Source organism: Triticum aestivum, chromosome 3D (genome assembly GCF_018294505.1).
Source record: "Triticum aestivum cultivar Chinese Spring chromosome 3D, IWGSC CS RefSeq v2.1, whole genome shotgun sequence".
Classification (NCBI taxonomy): Eukaryota; Viridiplantae; Streptophyta; class Magnoliopsida; order Poales; family Poaceae; genus Triticum; species Triticum aestivum.
Window position 1 is genome coordinate 69,513,785 of NC_057802.1, and position 14,954 is coordinate 69,528,738.

The following is a 14,954-nucleotide window of genomic DNA, read 5'->3' on the forward strand; positions in this document are numbered from 1 at the left end:
ATGCTGATGCATTGTGTGTAGCTAATGTTTGGTGCATCATGACTAGATCTTTTCTACCATGAATTACAATGTTTAGTCGCTGCTTGGACTTTGGAGGTGCTCTACATTTATGTTTTGCGGTCTCAGAAAGGGCTAGCGAGATACCACTATTGTCATACTATATCACGGTTGTTTCGACAACGTGTTGCTGTTTGAGATGTCTTATTATTGCGCTAGCTGATTATGTTATTGATATGAGTTAATATAATTTTTAAGAGTTATTGTCTGCTAGGTTAGTTATAATGTTGGTTGAAAACCTGGGTGTTGTTTAAGCTTATTTATGCAAACAAGAGCAAAAGAGTTCGTAAAAGTTTTCCTTTTTCACTTTCAGTTTATCAACTGAATTGCTTGAGGACAAGCAAAGGTTTAAGCATGGGGGAATTGATACGTCTCCAATGTATCTACCTTTCCTAACGCTTTTCCTCTTGTTTTGGACTCTAATTTGCATGATTTGAATGAAACTAACCCCGGACTGACGCTGTTTTCAGCAGAACTACCATGGTGTTGTTTTTATGCAGAAATAAAAGTTCTCATAATGGAACAAAACTTTGCAAGGATTTTTTATACAATAAAAGAGAATTTCTAGAGCCAAGAGTCACCTGAGGGGGGCACCTGGGTGGGCACAACCCACCAGGGCGTGCCTGCCCCCCCCCCCAGGCGTAGGCGCGCCCTGGTGGGTTGTGCCCACCTGGTGGCCCCGCAGACCTCAACCCTAGCGCTATAAAATAACATATTTCCAGAAAAAAATCAGGGATCAATAATTATCGCGTTCCATGAGACGGAGCCGCCATCACCTCCTGGACTTCATCGGGAGGCCAGATCTGGAGTCCGTTTGGGGCTCCAGAGAGGGGGATCTTCGTTCTTCGTCATCACCAACCCTTCTCCATCGCCAATTCCATGATGCTCCACACCATTTATGTTATCACCATTATATTCAGGTTCTAGATCCGATCTTGCAAGTTATAGTCACCTACTACGTGTTATGATCCGGCAACCCCGGAGTGACAATAGTCGGGACCACTCCCGATGATGACCGTAGTTTGAGGAGTTCATGTATTCACCATGTGTTAATGCTTTGTTCCGGTTCTCTATTAAAAGGAGGCCTTAGTATCATTTAGTTTCCAATATGGACCCCACTGCCACGGGAGGGTAGGACAAGACATGTCATGCAAGTTCTTTCCATAAGCACGTATGACTATTTACGGAATACATGCCTACATTATATTTATAAACTGGAGCTAGTGCCGTATCGCCCTAGGTTATGACTGTCACATGATGAATATCATCCAAAAAATTACCGATCCAATGCCTATGAATTTATCTTATATTGTTCTTGCTAAGTTACTACAGCTATTGTTACTCTTGCACTTGCTACAAAAATACTGCTATCACTGTTATTGTTACCGTTGTTGCTGCTACTATTATTATCAAAGCTTTCATACTACTTTGCTACTGATCACTTTGCTGCAGATAATTAATCTCCAGGTGTGGTTGAATTGAAAACTCAGCTGCTAATACCTTCAAATATTCTTTGGCTCCCCTTGTGTCGAGAATATAAATTTGGGTTGAACACTCTACCCTCGAAAACTGTTGCGATCCCCTATACTTGTGGGTTATCAATGTTCCCAAGCTCCCTTGCCACCTGACACTACTTCCAAAGCACTCTTGACACAAGACGAGTTGGCAAGATCAGATGAACTTTGTGAGCTTCAACAGTAAGAAGGTAGTTGCTGGAGTCAAGTTACAGTTGCATGCTTCTTTATATGTAGTCTCACAGTTTGATGTACACTAACACTTCCTATGTTTGTTGTTGGATTAGCACCTAGGCGCAAGAGGAAACAAACATCAGGGATAATGCTTGATAGGTTAACTAAATCTAGAGGAGGAAGAATGGAGATCCGTTTTGACGCGGGTTTAAAAAGGCCACGTGTTGCTACAGAGTCAGCCAAGTTAGTATCAGAGGCAGTGGTTGCCGTTAGGTGTCTCGTACGTATCCTCCCAACATGGATTCAGTACAGGAATGACAAAGACGAAACCCAGTTCAACACCTTCCTCGACCATTTCTCTGTAAGTATGGTTATGTATGGAAACTAGTAATATCGTCTTGCTGTGTCCCATACTTTCTAGGTTGCTGATAATGAGACTCATAATTTTCAACATATGAGGTTCAAGTTGGATAGCCAAGATGATGCAACCAGACAAGCTTGCACCCATGTTTTCAAGTCTGCTCTATGACAGTATCGGTATAACTTGAGGAAAACTCACTTTGAAGGCAAGGCTAACAGTGAACTTGCCCAAACATCTCCAGTGGAAAATATATCGGATGAAGACTGGAGAGGCCTCGTTAAACACTGGTCTGATCCAAAGTATCAGGTACGTTATATGTATGTGATCAGATCACATGTTGAACTCCTATTTACGCATGTGCCTCACAAATCTATCGTCTTGTAGGTGGACTGTTCAAAGAACAAGGCCAACCGTACGAAAGTGAAATTCCAACAGACAACAGGATCTCATAGTTATATTGCACACTGCGAGGCCCTTGTAGTTAGTTGTTGTTTCACTCTTTTCGGTGTACCATATTATTAGATCTATATTGACTTGTTCCAAATGCAAAGGAAAGCCTGCAAGGACCAAAAAGTACTTGAACCAAATGTTGTGGAAATCTTCAAGGACTGTCACACCAGCAAGACGAAGGGCATGACTACACCAGTCAACGCCACTATTGTAAGTCCTTAATCCTCATGCCTTTTAACTACTACTTACTCTGACTTGTGCATTGAACTACATGGTTTGCAGGCAATGCCTATTACTCTTTTCAATTTTATACACAATTGTCTTAGCGTACCATTGCACCTTACAAGGTTTAAAACAGAGGAGTGATATTCCTTTGATCTTGATATGTAATCTAGTTCCATGCTGAACTTTACCACACAATGTTACAATTGCATGTTTGTCTATTCTCAGTTGTTTTGTGATATGAATGATGTCATACTATGCTTACCGTATTATAAACTTTGTCTCTTTATCCTTAGCTGTCAATACAATGTGAAGAAATAGACAATACATTAGTCATGTTACATGGTCATATGTTTGGAACTTGGTTTTATTATGTACTTTGCAGTAAAATACAACTAATATTTTACATGGGTTCACCAGAATAAGTTCTGTATATAGACCAAAGCTATTTTGTTTGGTTTTGATGTCTCCTTAATATCTTCTGTTCTGGTACTACTAATGTAAAAACTCAACTTTTCAGCAAGCTATCGAAAAAATGGTGGAACCGCCACCTTCTAAAGGTGACGAGGCAACTATAACCACAATGTCACCTCTTGCTGCAGTGGATCAGTACCTGTCCACTAACAGTGCCTAAAGCACGTTCCTGCGTAATACTGGGTTGGTTTTTATTCAATCTCGTCCAAACTGCCTCATGACCAAGATATGCAAGCTCAAAACAATGTTATATCTGCGCTCCAGACACAAGTCCATTCCCTAACAGAGACCCTTTGTGAAACAAGGACAACCATTGTTCGATGTCGTCAAGATATGCATGGTTTTGAAACCAGACTATCAGACATTTGCTATCTTGTTCAGGAGGCTAGGAGAAATGAAGGCAAAGGTTATGGTGCTCCATCTGACAATACAGCATGAAAACGTAACAGTCAGGTCAAATGAACTGAGCTTCTGAACTTCTGTTGGTGCATTTATCTGCCAGACTGTTAACTTCTATGCCAACCTTCCTTTTGTTTCATGGTTGTAATTTGTTTTGTTGCGATACAAAATTTGTTCTTAATGTGCGGCCACCAGCTGAAGAAAATAGCAAGCCATTTTTGTATTGTGTAGGGTGTTCCCTATATTTGCACTAGTGGCGAACTTTGATGCCCAGTGGATGTAATCTGTGCAATCGCCTTAATTGCCTAGCGTTAGTTGCGTTTCCCTGGTTTGCTAGTGGCCGCAACAACCATGGGCCGTATACTGACCGTGGTAACCTTGACCCTGCTACAGGCCATAGGATCCATGGGGCTCCTACGCGCTGTCGGATAAGTGGGCCTCCAACGGGCCCGATGGCCTCGGGCCGTCGGATAAATGGGTCCACATGGGCCGTAACCGGGCGTAATTGGTATCGGGAGAGCACGGTAACGGGCCGTTAACAGGCCGGAAGACATCAAAGGCTTAATTTTGTACCAGACATAATGGGTTGTTAATGGGTCAGAATATAGGACGGGCTGGAATTGGCACAACGGGTTCGTGTCCCACTTCCTCCGCAGGTTAGGGTTTGCACTTAACCCCTTCGTCCGAGGGCTCATGTTCTATTACGGGCTAGATTTTCACGATCTGGCCCCAGACTCTATTCTTCTTATCTCGGCGTTTATTGTCACGTGCGAAGCCTTCCTCCGAACTCCTCCGCACTTCGGCTTGTGGCTCAAGACCTTCGATGTGAAGCTGCAAGTGATAGAGGGGGAGCAAGCTGAGTGCGGTGGTGCTACTGTGAGCAAGCTTGCCAGCGTTGTTTGGCTGAAAGGATCCTTCGCCAAATCTTCTGATTTATGGCAGCAGGGGTGGTTCTATATCACCGAGCCCCGCGGCTCCAAGTGGGCAGCGGCGCCTGCATTTCGATCCAGTCCCCCAATTCAGCTTGCATCGTGGATTAATAAGGGGTTGGACTGGGGATGAACGGACGAGGTGCGAACTCTGCAAAGTCGCATCTGAAGCCTCATTGAGAGGGACATCAATATCGTTAACATTGTTCAAGTAATGCTAGTTCGTCGGACCCTGCCGTGCCAGCGACGGCCTCTCCGCCTGTGAGAGTTCAATCCAGAAGGGCCGCGGACTCTTCAGCACTTCTTCGGCACTACGCACAAAGGAATGTGGAGATTATTCTTCGGGAAACGAAGGCAATGGCCGGACACCACCGAAGATGTCGGCCTAGACTATAATCATCCGGATACCCCGGTAAGTACCCGTTTGCCGAATACCTCATAATCAGATACCCAGTGGCAAGATACTGACCAAATCATCCTTTTTCAGGGCTGGATAAAGAAGGTGGAACGGATTAGGTGTCTGGCTCCCCTTCCCGAAGACTCAGCTAATCCTGTGCTAACAAGGATGCTGGCCTCGGCACCATATCAGGCGCCGGCAAGGGAGGGCGAAGAGGAGAGCGAAAAGACCCAGGATGACCTTTGTTCTGGAAGTAAGTCGGATACTGAGTCCGGAGAAATCGACCTTTCCTCGCCTGAAGATAGAGGCGAAAGAGGAGCCAGCATCCCTTCTCCGAGTAGGAGGAAAAGGGCCGCCTCCGAAGGTTGGGAGGGGCGATCCCCCAAAAGGGGCAAGATGCCACTGTTGAGCAGCTTGGGTTTGGAAAGCGACGCCGTTGAACAGCTCTGACAAGGGGACAAGCCCTCGGCCAAACCGTAAGTGAATCCGGAATACTTTGATAGCGTCCCGCTCCTTTGCCATTACCGAAGATATACGTAATGCGTCTGTGCATTTTTACAGGTCGGCGCAGAGTGTTTCTGGGCAATCCTCTTCTTCGGGAGGTCTCCTCCCAGAGATGATGGAGAGTGAGATGCCTCCCCCAACCTCCTCACCCTATCAGGCGGGCGACTCTAAAGTGTCGTCGCGGAGGGTTCTTCTTGATCAACAAGTTACGCAGGGGATAAAGAGGCAGTACCCGAAGGTGGATCTCCGACCATCCGAGATTCTGGGGCTGATAATAAAGGCCCCTGACTGTCTGGCTCGCAGCCAACGGTGATTCTGGAGATGGGTGAACAGATTCCTTCAAAGGATGGTGTTGCTCCTAGAGCGGCTTCCGGAGACCCGGAGGCTCCGGATATATTGCGGGACATGTTGCGAAAACCATCTGTCTCGAGAGAACAGCGTACCTTGATGGGTACAGTGGTTGAGAAGATTTTGACACGAAGAGCGGATTGAATGAAGCCTTCATGAGCCTGCTAAAAGGCTTCGAGGTTTGTGATATAATATTTTCAGCTATGTTTTATTTGCAAAGATGCACCTGTGTATAGGTAGTAGCCCTTGAGACTCGGGTTGGCTTCCACTAGGAAGCGAATCGGAGGATCAAAAAGGATTACTCAAGGACTGATCTGATGAACTGGAACGCAGGCTGTTTCCCCCTTAGCTACTTCCCAGACTATGGATATTGCCGAGCTGTAGCGGAAGCTTGATGTAGCAGGGGATGACCTTGCGTTAATCAATATGCGTCTTGACGAGTCGCAAGGTATGTATTTGGGGCAATCCCCATACATTTTTTGTGGTATAAGCATGATGCTAAAATCTGTATGCTGGAATATGCGTGGCTGCAGATGGTGCTGCCGCTGTTGAAGTTCTTCGAGCGGAGATGGCCTGGGGCAAGGAGCAGGCCCGGTGTAGCAATGCGGCTGCCGAAAAGGCATCGGCTGAGTTAAAAGCCGAACAAGCTGCACGGCGCCAAGATGAGGAGAATATATCCATGATGACGCTCGAACTGGAGAATGCTACTGGCCGCTGTGCATTTCTGGAGAAGGAGAATAAAGCCTTAACGGCTGAACTGGACAAGGCCTTACAAGCGGCGAGAGAAGCGCGGTCGGAATCCAGAGCAACCCGTGAGGAGATCCGGCAAGCTAGGGAGATTGCGGCTGGTAAGCCGTTTCTGCTGCAAGCTAAGTTCGGTGATCCGAACTATGCTCAGCTTAACCAAGTGTGGAGCTCTCCGGACGAGTTTTTAGACCTGCCGAAGAGTTCTTTCGATGTGGCGCAGTATTACCAAGCGCGAGATGGGTATGCAACGGAGAAGCTTTTTTGGTCGTAATTTGGCGCATCAAACCGCCCTCTGTTTCTCAATGAACAGATGTCCCAGTGGGCCGAACTTCATAGGATATCCGGCACTGCCATGAAGAACGTCATAATCCGGTTGTGGCCAACCGAGCCTATTCCGAATAGCTACTTCGGTTTGGTGCAAAGGCTTGTTAACGCGGTGCCGCGTATCGACGCTGAGAAGCGATCGGCGTGTATTGAGGGTGCACGGATGGCTGTTGCCCGAGTCAAGACATTCTCGGGGAATATGAAGGCCAGCGATGTTGCGGCGAAGAGTCCACCCAAGGGCGAGGACCGTCCTGAACCGGAGCATTATTTTGAAGACGTCCTGGAGGCCGCCCGCTTGATAGAGGGTCAGTGCTCTAAAAACATAATGTTCGAGTGAGGTGTATGAGAATTGTAAAAGACCATTTTATAGTTGATCTATTTTATGTTTTGCTTGAAAGCTTGAATTCCTCCTGTGCTGCCGTTTTAATATAATCTGAAAGTATTCCAGTCGTCGGCTTCAGCCCCCTCGTAGGAAGTACGGGGGTGTTCGGAAAAGCATTTAATCACTCTTTATCCAACGTCTTGGTCCCTAAAGGAGGTGATAATGCGGTGAACCAGGCAATCGGACTATAGGGCGTTAACACTTTCACTTAGCCATAGGATTTTTATGGTACGACTACGACATAGCCCCTGGTATGTATGCGGCGTATGGTGCCTTACATATTTGATCTGAAAAAGATCCTTCGTGTGACACGGAGAATCGCTAAAGATTCCAATAAGTCATCAAGTGGTTGACCAGCTCTCGCCGCATCATGACAGTCAGTTTTCGGCTTTCTCTACTGAGGTACTTGACCAGATAAACCGGAAGCACAATCGCAGTAGTTCTCCCTTTACTAACCTAGCCGATAGAGCGGAACGTAGGGTAGCAAGCACAGGAGCCGGGAAACCCAACTATTGACCCAAGACAATGATTCGGAGCTGATGCATATAAGACCAAACTTGCGACGCCGAAGTACGCTGTAGAGCTGTTCGGGCTTTTGTTGGCAACTCATTTGTTCCCATACCGAGCCCCTGGCAGGTTATGCCAAGGTATATCTGTGAGACAACCATGGGAGCCGTATTCAGTGGCGAAACAACACGGATGATTAATTCGGATACTCGATTACTTATTATATATATAAGCCATCCTCCCGGTTATTTGACATGCTCGGGGTCGGAGGCGGAGGAACGGGCATAGTACAGGCTCAAAATAGAGAGTGCGGTCTACAAAAAGTTATTTTGGACCTCCTGTCGCACGTCTGTGCCGCCAGTCCTCGGCGGGGGGAATCCTTGATGGAAATAGCCCCTTAGGTGAGTGTACGGATCCGGACTCCGATAGGGCCAGTTTCAGATGTTTGTCATCTTCTTCACCTGTTTTTAAGGGATAGTGAAGGAAGAAATAAAAAGAAAATGGATAAAAAATGTTACGGGGGTGCTTGCAGGCTTGTCCGTAGTGTGCTTCCGCCAATGCCCATGGTATCTTGAGTGCGTAGTGATGTATGCGCGGCATAAATTTTGCAGGTGTACGAGGTGGGCGGCGGAAGCCGGACTGCTATTTTCGCTCCAGGAGTAGTTGATCCTCGGGTGGAAATTGCTTCTGGCCCCCGGTATTTCGTTGGTGAACCTCTCCGTCGTCCCTGTCGCCTGGCGGCCTCTTCCCCTTGTGTTCGACGTTGAGCTTGCCGGCCTGTTTAAAGACCCAGCAGTTTCTGTTAGTATCATTAGCTGGTTTATCGGGGTGGCCATGAATCTGGCAGGGTCGGTCCAATATCCTGTCTAGGTTGGATGGTTCATCTCGGTTTGCCTTGAATGGCTTCTTCCGTTGACCGGGCTTGGGGTTGCTGAATCCGGCGTTGACCGCTGTGTCACGTGATCTTTCATTATCATTGCGACTGTTGTGTTTGCTTCGTCGTGGCTTGTCGTTGCCATCTCGGATTTCGGAAGTGCCCAGGTTGCTGGCGATGTTGCTTCTACGAGCGAGCCAGCTGTCTTCTCCCGCGCACAAGCGGGTCATTAGAGCAGTAAGGGCTGTCATGGATTTAGGTCCTTCTTGTCCGAGGTGGCGTGCTAGCCATTCGTCCCGGACGCTGTGTCTGAAGGCCGCAAGGGCTTCCGCATCCGGGCAGTCGACGATTTGGTTCTTTTTGACTAAGAACCGAGTCCAGAGCTTCCTGGCTGACTCTCTGGGCTGCTGGACAATGTGGCTTAGGTCATCGGCGTCTGGTGGCCGGACATATGTTCCTTGAAAGTTGTCAAGGAAGTCTTCTTCCAAGTCTTCCCAGCTGCCTATGGAATTTTCAGGCAGGCTGTTTAGCCAGTGCCGAGCTGGCCCTTTTAGCTTTAGTGGGAGGTATTTGATGGCGTGGAGGTCGTCTCCACGCGCCATATGGATGTGGAGGATGAAATCTTCTATCCATACCGCGCGATAGGTTGTTCCTTCGTATGATTCGATATTGACGGTTTTGAATCCGTCGGGGAATTCATGATCCATTACTTCATCAGTGAAGCAAAGAGGGTGTGCGGCGCCTCTATGTTGGGCCACACTACGACGTAATTCCGAAGGAGCCCATTTGCGGTTTTTGTCTCGGGCGTGGCTAGGTTTGTCACGTCCGAATAGGTAGCCCTTGTCGCGTGTCGAGGCATGCCCTCGCGATCCATAGATCGATCTTGCGTGTCCTGCTCTACTATCCGAGTCCCGTCGGAGGTCGTCAGTATAGCCATGAGCTGTGTTATTCTTGTCTTTGCGGCGAGGTGGGGCGGTCTGGTATTCGGCTTGAGTTGCCTCTTTATCCAGACAAAGTTGTCGATGACCTGCCGTATTGTGTGATGATGGTACGGGCCCCAACGCCTCGTCATCAGACTGAGGTAGCGATATATGCTTCAGGTAGCTTTTGGCTGGGCCACTAAGGCCGTATTCTTCGGCGGCCAGGACTTCAGTCCATCTGTCGTTGAGTCGGTCTTGGTCGGCTTGAAGTTGTTGCTTCTTCTTTTTCAGGCTCCTCGCAGTAGCTATTAGCCTGCGCTTGAAGCGCTCCTGCTCGAGGGGTTCTTCGGGTGCGATGAAGTCTTCGTCGCCGAGGCTTTCCTCGTCTTCGGAGGGCGGAAGGTAGTTGCCGTCCTCCGAATTGTCGCTGGGTGGGGCCTGTTCATCGGGGCTTGCTTGCCCATTTTCTTGTTCCTCCTGTTCGGATCTTGCTCCAAGAGGATCTTCATTGTTTTCGGCGGCGCCCGGAGTACTATTTTCTCCGGTGCCAGCGTTGCTGCGATATGACTTAGCGCGGTGTTTAGGGCGCCGGTACTTAGACTGTGTCTCAGGAGATTTATTCTCGACTGGATCTTCTTTGTCATCACCGCTAGCTTTTTTAAGTGTATCAACCATGCACACGTCGTACGAAGAGGCGGCCGTTCCACGTCTAGTGAATGGCGGGTCTTGGCCTTGCTCCTTATCGGCATCGTCGCCTACACCGTCAATCTCTTCGAAGCCATAATCAAGCGTATCGGTTAAGTCCTCGATGGTGGCTATGAAGTGGGTGGCGGGTGGGAAGCGAAATTTACCATTATCAGCCCCTAGCTCGAACTGGACACAGTTTGGCTGTGAGTCCCCTGCCAAGGACAGGTTTTTTAATGAATTTAGAACGTCGCCCAAGGGCGAGTGTTGGAAGATATCTGCGGCGCTGAACCCGAAGATCGATAACCGATCCAGCTCTGCGCCCGCAGGCGTGTGTGGTTCGGAACTTATAGCTGGAGACGAGTCCGGAATTCCGTTGACGCGGATATCCCCAGGTGTTGAGTCTGTGTGCGGCTCCAACGCCGCGGACTCTGTGGCGTCGGATGGTGCAATCTGCTCCGGATCTAAGGCCGTAGCTATTATGGGAACCATCTCCTGAATCTGGTCCGATGACAGATTTAAGTCATGTTCATCGGAGTGAGGGGGAGCGATCGTCGTGGTCTCAAATCCGTTGAGGATCAAGTCTCCACGGGTATCCGCGACGTAGTTCAAGCTTCCAAATCTGACCTGGTGGCCAGGGGCGTAGCTATCAATCTGCTCCAGGTGGCCAAGCGAGTTGGCCCGCAGTACAAAGCCGCCGAATACGGAAATCTGTCCGGGGAGGAAGGTTTCTCCTTGGACGGTGTCACTATAGACGATCGAAGAGGCCATCGAACCTTTCGTCAATGACACAGTGGAACTCTCAATGAAAACACCAATGTCGGTGTCAAAACCGGCGGATCTCGGGTAGGGGGTCCCGAACTGCGTCTAGGATCGATGGTTACAGGAGACAGCGGACACGATGTTTACCCAGGTTCGGGCCCTCTCTATGGAGGTAATACGCTACTTCCTGCTTGATTGATCTTGATGAATATAAGTGTTACAAGAGTTGATCTACCACGAGATCGTAGTTGCTAAACCCTAGAAGTCTAGCCTGTATGACTATGAGTAATGAGTATATCCTTTCCGGACGACATCCTTGGTTTATATAGACACCGGGGGAATCTAGGGTTACATAGGGTCGGTTACATAAGAAGGAATCTTCATAGCCGGTCGCCAAGCTTGCCTTCCACGCCAAGGAGAGTCCAATCCGGACACGGGTACAGTCTTCGGCCTTCATGTCTTCACAGCCCACCAGTCCGGCCCATAGATAACAAGTCAGACGCCCGAGGACCCCTTAGTCCAGGACTCCCTCAGACGTACAGGGGCAACTCTACTCTAGTGTGGTGTGAACGACGACGAGCCAGCGGCGCTCCTTCCGGTGACGCTCTCCCGTCCGCCGCCGCACCTCCCTCTCCTCTTTCCTCCCTCTTTCTCCCTCCTCTCCTTCCTTCTCTCTCTCTCCCACTCATGTTCTCTCTTTCCTACAGATTGAATCGAGCCCCGTCGCGGTCGTACTTTGCCTGCAGGTCGCAGCCGCCGCTAGAGAAGCTCGCCTCCGCACCTGCACGAATTGGATCCGCGGGATTCGGGATGACAAGGGATCAATTGTAGGATCCTCTGATGTCGAGGAAGTGGAGCGGATGCGGAGCTTGGAGAGGCGGCTAGGAGGGAGGCGGAAAAGATTTAGGGTTGGAGGCAAGGGAGTGGGGATCAAGCAGAAAGCGGGTGGGCAAGGGGCTCACGACGTCCTGCGTGTCGAGCACGCGGCGGGTGCGGAGTGGCTGCCTAATTCCCTGTGGACACGGGGAAGGATGACCCAGCTGAAAGAACATGCGGTGCCCCCATGTTTGGTTTTGGTAATTGATGACAATCTCTATGGACTAATGGTTGCCTTGAGTTATATTTGAAGGTTTTGTCCACATGCTTTTCTTGGAGTACATGTGTTGGTTTCAAGGAGAGTTTGTGTCGACCAAGGTGCTATTCAAGGAATTACCTAAAGATTGGTCTTGTGAGAGGTTGATCAAGACTAAGTCAAAGAGTGAATCAAGTTGATCAACACACAAAGCGTAGAAGATGTACCGAGAGGGATCAAGTGATCCCATGGTATGGTAAGCATTGTCAATTACGCTTTGTGTACTAACCCATGGTCTTCGTGAGAGTTCTTTGTGGGGTTAGGTTGCGGTGTGCAAGTTCAAGTGATGCATCACGAAGAGATCAAGTGCTTGAAGCTTGCTGTCCATTGTGGTGACAATGGACTTGTGAGGATGTGCCGAAGAGTGGCTCATCCATAGTGGACTATGGGGGAGCAATCATCTAGTCTTCATCGAGCCAACGCAATCAAGAAAGGTGGTCCAAATTGAGGGAGTCAAGATCGTCATCATATAGCTCAAGTGGACTTCGTGCAAGGCAAAGGTTTTCCCTTGATAGGTCTTCTATTTTACCGATCTCATGGTGGTAGTTGGGAGACCGGGTTATAGGATCGATTGTCGTACTATCAAGGGGGGCTCTCGATAAGTAGCTTGATCGTATCATTCGTAGAGAGCTCAAACCATTGCATCCTTGCATCATCTTTCTTGATTCTTGTTTGGTTCTCTTTGTGAGATTTGGAGCTTATGGTCATCTTCTTGACAAGCTCGAGTTCATTGAAAACGGAGTTCACATGCTTCTTCTATTGCTTTTTCGCTGTTGGAGGTTTTGCCGGTCTTATTCGAGGAAGGGTTCTCACCATTTTCTTATGGGACTTTTCTAATTTGCTTCTTATTGTTATTTCTATCAAGATTGTGTTAGCCCTTGTCGCTAGCTTTCCAACAAACTTGGTTTCGTTGAATTCGGAGTCCGTTTGCAGAAGTTGTGTCAGTTTGGGTGTCCTTAAAAAGGTTGCTGCGGTACTACCGCCCATGGGAGCGGTACTGCCGCTTGGAGGGGATGTAATTTTGTAGTACCGCTCCCTGTGAGCTGTAGTACCATGCCAATTTTTTGCACTGACCGAAACTCAGCGGAAGTAGGCACGGATGTATTTTTTATTTTTGGTACCGCTCGCAAGCAGTGGTACCGCTACCCCTAGCGGTAGTAGCGCTACCCCTAGCGGTAGTACCGCTACACCAAGCGGTAGTACCGTGAGGACAAGCGGTAGTACCGCTCCAACGGTTCTTCTGGCCTTTTGCATCCTCATTGTTGTTTTTTAAAGGGCTACTGCCGCCCTAGCGGTAGTACAGCTCCTTTGAGCGGTAGTACCGCTCGATACGGGTTGTGAGCATAACGGTTGGATTTTCCCGCACCTATAAAAGGGGGCTTCTTCCCCAATGAACCTTATCTTTTGAGCCCGTGTTCTTCCCCCATTGTTGACCTTCTTTGAGCTTGCTATCTCTCAATCCCTCCATGGATTCTTGCTAGTTTTTGGGAGAAAAGAGAGAGGAGATCTAGATCCACATTTCCACCAATCACTTTCTCCTCTATGTGATGGTAACCCCTTGGATCTAGATCTTAGAGTTCTTGGTGTTCTCCTTCTTGTTCTTCCTCTCATTTCCCTCCCTAGCATTAGTTGTTTTGGTGGGATTTGGGACAGAAGGACTTGGGCACTCTGTGTGCCCTTGCCATTGCATTTGGTGCATAGGTTAGAGTTCTCCACGGTGATACGTTGAAGTTACAAGTTGAGAAGCTTATTACTCTTGGGTGCTTGGTACCCTTGAGCTTGTTCCTCTTGGGTGCTTGGGTGCCCTAGACGGTTGGTAGTGTTCGGAGCTCAATCATTGTGGTCTAAAGCTCCGGGAAAGCGTCGGGGTCTCCAATTAGGTTGTGGAGATCGCCCCGAGCAATTTGACGGGTTCCGGTGACCGCCCCCAAGGGTTGCCAAAGTTTACGGGTTCGGTGACCGCCCCCAAGGGTTGCCATTTGTACGGGTTCGGTGACCGCCCTCAAGGGTCCCTTAGTGGAATCACGGCATCTTGCATTGTGTGAGGGCGTGAGGAGATTACGGTGGCCCTAGCGGCTTCTTGGGGAGCATTGTGCCTCCACACCGCTCCAAATGGATATTAGCATCCGCAAGAGTGTGAACTTCGGGATACATCATCATCTCCGCGTGCCTCGGTTATCTCTTACCCAAGCCCTTGACTTATGCACTTTACTTTGTGATAGCCATATTGTTTCTTGTCATATATCTTGCTATCACTTAGTTGTTTATCTTGCTTAGCACAAGTTGTTGGTGCACATAGGTGAGCCTAGTTGTTGTAGGTTTTGTGCTTGACAATTTAACCGCTAGGTTTATTCCGCATTTGTTCAAGCCTAAACCGTAAGTATTTTAAAGCGCCTATTCACCCTCCCCCCGCTAGGCGACATCCTTGATCTTTCAATTGGTATCAGAGCCTCGTCTCTCTTTTTAGGGCTTAACTGCCTAGAGAGTAAGGATGTCTACTAGGGGTTTAGGATTCTCTCACACTCTTAGTTTCGATGGCACAAATTTTGATGTTTGGGTAATTCGCATGCTTAATCTCTTTAGGGTCATGGACCCAAATTTAGAGTGAATTGTAGATATGGGTTTTTCTCCTCCAAAGGATCCCCAAAGATTATCTTTAGAGGATGAGAAAACTCTTATCTCAATGCTCAAGCTTCTAATGTGCTTTTCGATTCTTTGAGCAATGTAGTTATATTTCAACTCATGTTGTTCCGGGAGGCTCATGAGTTGTGGACAAAGCTTCAAGATAAATAT